This window comes from Alligator sinensis, unplaced genomic scaffold (assembly GCF_000455745.1).
Source record: "Alligator sinensis unplaced genomic scaffold, ASM45574v1 scaffold1261_1, whole genome shotgun sequence".
Classification (NCBI taxonomy): domain Eukaryota; kingdom Metazoa; phylum Chordata; order Crocodylia; family Alligatoridae; genus Alligator; species Alligator sinensis.
In genome coordinates this window covers 662,261-670,119 of record NW_005842789.1, presented here as the reverse complement: position 1 = coordinate 670,119, position 7,859 = coordinate 662,261, and positions in this window count along the sequence as shown.

The following is a 7,859-nucleotide window of genomic DNA, read 5'->3' as shown; positions in this document are numbered from 1 at the left end:
GCCTAGGGCAGGTTGTGTATCTGGAACAGGAACTGTCCAAGAAGAAAAGTAACCTGATAATACTGTTGCATCTGGATTTGGGCTGCTGTGACCATGCTGTAAGAGAACATTCTCCACGGCCTGTCTGGCAACTCCCACTGTTACTTGAAACACGTATGCTGCAGTGGGCAAGTGTTCTGGCCAGATAGTGGGTGGCTAAAAAGGGCTTTGAGGGCTACACCATGGGTGCCTGTGGCTCATGCTCTTGAGTTGCTGGTCAAGTGTTGCTTTATTTTCTCTCCCTGGTGCTAAGGTCCCCTGGTTATGGAATGTAACACTGTCTGCATCTCAGCATAGGAGGTTCCTGGACTTCTGGAAGCTTCAGTCTTAAAAGCAGGTTCCCCTAAAGCCATCCAAAAAGAAAAAAAATAGAAGCTTACACACTCAGCCATTTTTCTGGGGAGGAGCGAATGAGGTTTTACCTGGTTAAAAAAAAACAAACTGGCCAAGTATTTTCTGCAAGATTCTGTTTCAGTAGCCTCTGCTAGCTTTTAGTTTTAGAAGGGATTAGAGGAAGGGGTAACTTCCTCAAGCTGGGAGCATGCAGGATTCTAGGTGCTAAATCTCTCGTGTGGTTGTTTTGTGAGGTCACTATGATCAGCATCAAGCCAAGGTCACTGTAGTGGCCACCCTGGATCAGCCTCTGTGTGACAGCAGCTGTTATGAGGGTACAAAGTACTCTCCCTCTAAACATCCCTCACTGTCTTTCTATGGCATAGGTAGTGATGCCGAGGCAGGATAAGTTGCCCAGTAAACAGTCTGCTGTCCACATTGCATCTGGATAATGTCCCTATGCTCCTGGAATAAATGGAGCTCTTTTGAAGCCCACATCTAAAACAAGCTTGCTGTCCATATTCTAAAACACATTCCTCTCCCTGCTAGGTTTCTGGGCTATAGCTTTTCCTGCAGGAAGGGCAGCCACCTTTCCTGCTTTTGGAACCTCTGAATGCTCATACTGCTACAATTCAGAGACTGCTAGCCTGATAGTTTCTAGGGTCGGAAGGGACCTGAATAGATCATCAAGTCAATAGATAGAGCAGGTTTCTTCACAAGTGGCCATGGCCACCCTTAATGAGTGTAGGTGGCCTAATACAGAGATCTGAAAGGTGACCAGATATCCTCTTTGTCGTGTGAGTGATTCCATCGTAATGTAGGGAGGAACACTGAATGCTTTGTCCCTATGGGAATCTCTTATTTGTAGGTTAGCAGTTTATCTTGCTTTAAAGGGATGCTATCAGCTTGCTTCTGAAAGTTATTTAAAGCAGCTTTCTTGTCCCGAGCTGATTCCTTTTAAGAGGCTTTTTCTTCTCCTTGGTTTATCAGAGCCCTTTACAGTAAAGAAGGGATTGACTGGATTGGGGTGGGGGGGAAGGGGATGAGAGGAAATATGACTATATAGGACATGAATAGGCAGTGACTATACACAAGTTGCACAAAGTAAACTTGAAAAAACCATCTACCTTGTCAGTTTTGTTAGTGGAACTGGGGTCAGGACAGAGCATCCAGCCATATGTATCTGTATTTCAAGTTGATGAGGTGCCTTTAAACTTACATGGTGTAAACACCAGCTTGTGCTGTTGCATGTGTGTTCCATCCCTCTTTTCACTGCAGTGACATTTCTGGTAGTGAAATGCTTTTGACTTGCTCCTGGGGAGCAAACCTTTAATAAACAGAAGGCAGGTGTTTTATGAGCATCAGGTGCCAGTTACTCCTGAACATGACTTGATGGGAAAGTGGCTCTGAACTGTGCCAGGAAAGGAAATAGCTGATGTCCTCACTTGACATGGAACCATCTTGCAAGCTGGTTAGAGAGGTGTTCAAGGAAGCTAGCAGGCAGGCTCAGAGTCCAACACTGGGATTTTCCCCATGACAAATGTAAAGCTAGAGCTAGAGGCTGATGACCCTTTTTTGTGGAAAGGAAACACACTACAAGAAAGTGGACTTTAAAACTAAGTCGTGTTTGTTTGTATCCAGCCTCTAGCCAGGCAGGGAATAGAGAAGTATTTTGTGCCTTTTGACACTGAATCCCATCTGTGCAGCATCCAACTTCCAAGTGTTCAGTCCCCATTATGACACTTCTGGTCTGTCTTACCTCAAAAGCTCAATGCATTGAGTTTCAGGTTCTTCTGAAGGCCCAGCCCAGCCCCCAGCTTCTCCTTTATAATTTGCCTAACATCAATTAACATGTGGATAAACTCTTAGGACTGCTGCTTTTTATTTAGGGGACACTATTACAGTGTAACTCCTACCCACTGCAAAGACAGTAGGCCTTGTCCTGAGGGTATGCCACTGGTCTACTGTTCCCTCTTGTGGGGGATTGGGCAACCTCAGTCCTGAAAGGAGGCCAAGAGAATGAAGTATGAGACACCGTGTAGGTATCACCCCCCTCTTCCTATGGGACAGGGGTCTCACTATACAGGTCTGACCCCCCACACGGGCTCTTCTTTGTAAGTGGGTGATTTGGTTCATTCTGTCACTTGGGAATGGACTTCACTTGTAAAAACCACTCATAGACAGGAGCAAGCAGGGACAGTAGGGCAGGGTGTGGGGATAGAATGATGTAACCCTCCCTCCAAAGCATTGCAAGCTTTCCTGTGCTGTGGGGACCTTAGAGTCAGCCCTGGGGGCCACTAATGACTGGGTAGAGTGACAGGATGTCTGGTGAGGCAGGAATAAGCGTCTCCCTACAGCAAGGGCTTTGGCTGCCTGAGAAGGTTGCACCAGGGCATCTTGACTCATGGTTTTTCTACTGCTAGTTTAAACCAGGTTAGAAAGCAGAGTAGGGACTCCGATTTTCTGAGTAGCTCATAGCAATTCCAGCCTCTTTCTTCTGGGCTCAATAATAAGCACCTCAGGAGCAGTCTTCCCACACCAGTCTCACTAAATCTTTTTAATGGCTTAAGTAATGCTAGGGCAGTTTCTTCCCTCTAAAAGTTTCTAGTGTCTGCCTCCAAAATGCATCATCTTGGCAGCGATCGAGCAGAGGCGGCAGTTTGCTTGACTGGTGAATCCCATCAAATCAGCCACAGTTGGGTGAAGAGGAAAGAAAAAAAAAGGCCTGTATAGCCCCAGTTTTCTCTGTCCTGCCATAGCTCTGCCTTGTGCCTGCAGACCACTTTAGTTACAGATCCAGCCCATACTAGGACCCTAAAAGGCATCAGCCTTGATCAGGGACCCACAGGTGGTCTTTATCTGCCTATATGTGCTGGCCTCTTTCAGTGACATCATCAGGTGTCTTGTAAGACTCTGCACCTTTGTGAGTCTGCACCTTTTGTCTAAGCGGGACAAAGGCCTTCCCATGCATGGGCTGGCCCAGGACAGGGCTCCACTGGCAAGGGAAGGTTCCTCATGGCAGACATTGCTGAAAGGGACAATCTTCCACCCTTCAAGCAGGCTAGATGTGAAGGGCACTTGTCCATGGGTAGGGGAGGAATAGCATGGGCTGTTTCTTGATTCTTTGCAGTTCATAAGGCTTGGCTTGTCCATTATTCTGGATTATCTTGAGCAGAGGTCTGGCTGCCCTTGCTGGAGGACTCCTCAGAGTTCTTGGGCAACTGTCTGAGCAGGCTGCCTTTTCTGCACCTTGTTATCTAAAACATAGGGAAGGGATTTTTCAGAGGAGGTCTCAATCAGGCTGTGCTGTCTTGTGAGCTGATCTCCCAATCCAGTCTTTTGCAAGGAAACAGGACAACAGAGACCTGACTTTCTAGCCTGAAACCTGAGCAGGATCAAGTGGACAGCACACTCTGCTAGTGATCAGACTATGCGTCTACCCCTCACGCCATTGACTTGCTGTGTCACCTCGAGCAAATCCCTTAAACCTCCTGTGCCTGTCTTGCCCACTTGTACAGTGGGCCTAACAATGCTTCTTTTAAAGCATTGGAGAGGAGAAGCAGGCCATGCGCTAAGAGAAACGCAGACAAACTCAACCCCCCAAACTTCCATGCCTTTATACAAAGAAGCAAAAAAAAAAAAAAAAAAAAAAGGGGGGGGGGATAATTGCTGTTATTTTACAAGCTATTTTAAAAAACGAAAATGGTCAAAACACTGGATTTGCAGCCTCTACTTAAAACAAAAAATGGAGCTCCTGTAGGAGCTCCTGATAATAACTACTGTATTTGAGTTTGGTGGATTTGAATCAAGCCATATGCAAATCTTTTGCGTAGATCAAAGGCTCTGACTTCCATGCAGTCCAGGCCAGTGGCTTCCTTGAATGGATATGGACACTCATACATTGGGAGCAAGGGGAGCTGCTGACCAGGAATTGAGCAGCAATTACCTTGTGCTAAGTTACCTGTGGACAAGCCAGGAAAAGGTGAGTACAGCAGAATGGCTCCAACTTGCTCCATCCAGGGTTCAATGTTAAAATGTGGAGCTGTTCTGCTGCTCTGATATGGTTTCTGGCTTGTCCATATGTAACTTGCAACCCAGCAGTTGCTGCCAGGTGTGGAGCAAGGATTTTGCATGCTCCTTCCCTCCCTTCCCCCCTCTCTTTTTGCAGCAGCTCCAAATGTATGTGCGTCCATACCCTATGTTGGAATGTGTTTTGTAAAACAACTGGATAAAAGCTTCTGCACTTACCAGTCCAAACCCAGGACTCCACCACCATCCAGCAGAAATACAGCTTTGCTTACTCTCGTTTCATCTTTTTTTTGTGTGCTTAATTTATTAAAATAGTTGCTGTATAATTTATTTTCATAAACTATATATAAAGTTACTAAATGGTAAAAGCAGACTTGCAGGTCAATCTTTAAAACAAAAAAAAATGTTGTTTTGATATAAACATGACCAATGCACTTGGAGTGTGTTGGGCTATGTGGGGTGGGGGGGAGGCTGGCTGTGCCTGTGGAATTAGTTCCAGAATGGGTTTGTCTGTATATATTGTATTAATAGGCATGTTTGGCCTCTTGTATGGAGACATTAGTAACTGCTGCAGGCCCCATCTGGGAAGCCGGTATTCAATTCCCAGTTCTTTTTTTGTAAATTGTCAGTGAGGGAGAGCTCTGACTTTTGTGTTTGTAACTCCTTTTTATTGTCGTTTGGACCGATGGAGTTTTTGGTTGGGGGGGGGGGGGGGGGGACGGGATTTGAAATAAACTGTTTAGAAATTGTTCTATGTGCTGCGTGCATCTCATTCTGTTCTCTCTGCGTGTACTGTCCCCACTACAGCCCAGCCTTCCTTGAGGCTGTGGATCCCTGCTTACTGGATTCACTGCTTCTGCCTCTCAGCCCTGAGTTCAGAGATCCTGAGCTGCTACCCAAGGCTGTAGCAGACCCTTTGCCCTCTCTTGGTGGCCTGGTCCCTGTTCGCGTTGGAGTGGCATGATGCACAGCCCAACCACTCCACTGCTGTCTGTACTCCAGCTGCTAGAGATAGGGAGCAGGTCTGCCTGTGTCCTTAGACCAACACGGCTACAACCTATACCCTTGGAGGGGGTTTGCCTTATCTGGCATCCTGCCTCACTTCCTGTCCTCACAAGTTTTAGAAGTTGGTATGTATGTTACTTTTCCCAAAGTGGGAATACTCTCTGGGTAAAAGATAAATGACTTAAACAGTACAGGTAAGGCATATCAAGTGAATGATTAGAATTTATAAAATGTGCATTTATTCAAAGAAATATCAACCTTATTAATATTTAAAAGAATTTGATCCTGCATTTTCTAAGTCCTAAAGTTGCAGAAAAGCCCCCAGCAGGTGTCCAGCCTGTTAAGGGAAAAAGGAATTACATAGGTCCCAAAAACATAGTTTATAACAAGCACTAACCAGGCACATCTGTAGGTGGGCAAGCTGGCAAGAACAAGAGTGAAAGTTTAAATGTAGGACCTGGATTTTTATACTTTTATTACCTGACTAACAGTCAGAAGTTTACTAAATCAGGCTAAAAATATTTTAAACCATGTTTCTAATGGGCTGTACTCTAATATTCGTATGCTTTTGTTCCCTGTTTAAGCTATATCTTGTCTCAAATTGGATCTAGCTAGCACACTGATTCTCAGACGAGGTGCTCAGGCACCATGGGGTGCCCTGTTGATGTAATCTTTTTATATAATCTTTTTTATGGTATATCTAGCTTTTGCAAACTATATCTAACTAAATACTTAAGGCAACTTGCAGATGCTGGGAGGGGTGTGGTATGTGTGTGTTAAGAGATGCTTGCAGAGCACAGCGTGTGGGATGCGGAGGATTCCTGGAATGCCTCCCTAACACCAGCAGGATAATGTCTCCCTGACACTTGTAAGATAGCAAGAAGTTCAGAAAAAGGTCTCATTATAATGCTAAAAATCACACCCCTGGGCAGGGCAAAAGTATGTTAATGAAACATATATGTATGTAAATGAATTACATGGCTAAAACATATGTATAGAGACATGCTCAGTAGAGAACGCCTTATGTCAGTGGCTTGTAACCAATCACTGAGCGATACACTTGCAAACATATGTATAAAAGGTACCCAAAGGTAGAAACCGGTGGTGCTTGCTTTGCAAATGATTGCCAAGCACCCCTCTCTGCGCAGACTGGAAACAATAAAGATTAAGTTGGATCCTCCACCCCTGTGTGTTCATTGGCAATAGCGCACCGGGCACGAACTCACACTGTCCGTTGGGGACAACACTGTGAGATCCTTTCTCAGGTGCCACATAATGTTAGCACTGTTATGATAACCTACAGCAGTGGTTCTCAACTTTTCTGAACTCAAGGCACCCCTCCATAGCTTACGTGAGTTAAATGGCCCCCAATTTCAAAAAATAATTTACAAATTACACTGCTTACTTCCTTACATAGGGGCTAGGCAGTAGTGGCAGGGGATCATCCAGGCAGGGCCAAGTCTTGAGTTTGTCTTATCTACTTAGCTTATTTCCTCATGCAGTCACTTATTTCCTAACACCTCATGGCATCAGCCCTGGCTCCCTGGTTGAGAATTACTGATCTAGCATGCTTATGACAGGCAGGCAATTATTTTGGGCGGAGGGCCGCTTTACTGCATTTTGGCAAGCCATTGAGGGCTGCATGACAGGCATCTGGGGCAGATAAATGTTAATTTTCTAAATTTTTTAGGGGCCCCGTGGGCCAGGTAGAATGCCTTGGCGGGCTGCATTTTGCCCACACCAGGCTTATGAGATGCCAGCCCCCCTGCTGCTTTTAGTAACCAAATCTGTTGCTGCAGCATTTCTCTGGTTTTATTTCAGTTTTCCAGCCAGGGAGGTGAAGAATATCAGCCCTTTTCACCCTCCCGGATTGTTGCTTGGGGTGTTTCCCTCCTTTCAGCACTTATATGTGTAGTAGATGGAAATGGGTGGTTGAGTCCCTACTCCACAGCTGCTTCCTTGGTCTATGGAAAATGCATCTTCCCACAGAGCCAGGACACTGGTACAGCTGATGGCTGAGGTTATGGGGTGCTGGAGCCTTCCTCACATGAGCCATGACCTGCAGCTGTGCTGTTTGCCTGAGCCTGCTGGCTTGGGACTGGCAGCTGAGAGCTACCTGGAGCCTCTGGACCAGCCTCTTGTCTGACTGTAGTTGGGTGGCCCATGAAGCAAGTATTTGAGCATTGCTTCTTTGCATGGTGTTTGCCCCTTCAGGGAGCAGTGTAAGAACCAGCTGAGCCTGTAAACTGGCTCCTCTTCTGAGAAGCTGCCATAACTTCACCTCCTGGTTCTGCCAGGGGAGTGGGGGCTTATGTGGTAAATCCTCCACCTGCTTGTGGATCTAACAGCACAAAGTTTAATCTCCTTACTGCAGCCGGGAACTCAATGAATCAAGTCTGGTTCTTTCCCCACCTGCTCTTATTCAGCAGTCAAACTGCTTGCTGCAGGGCTGT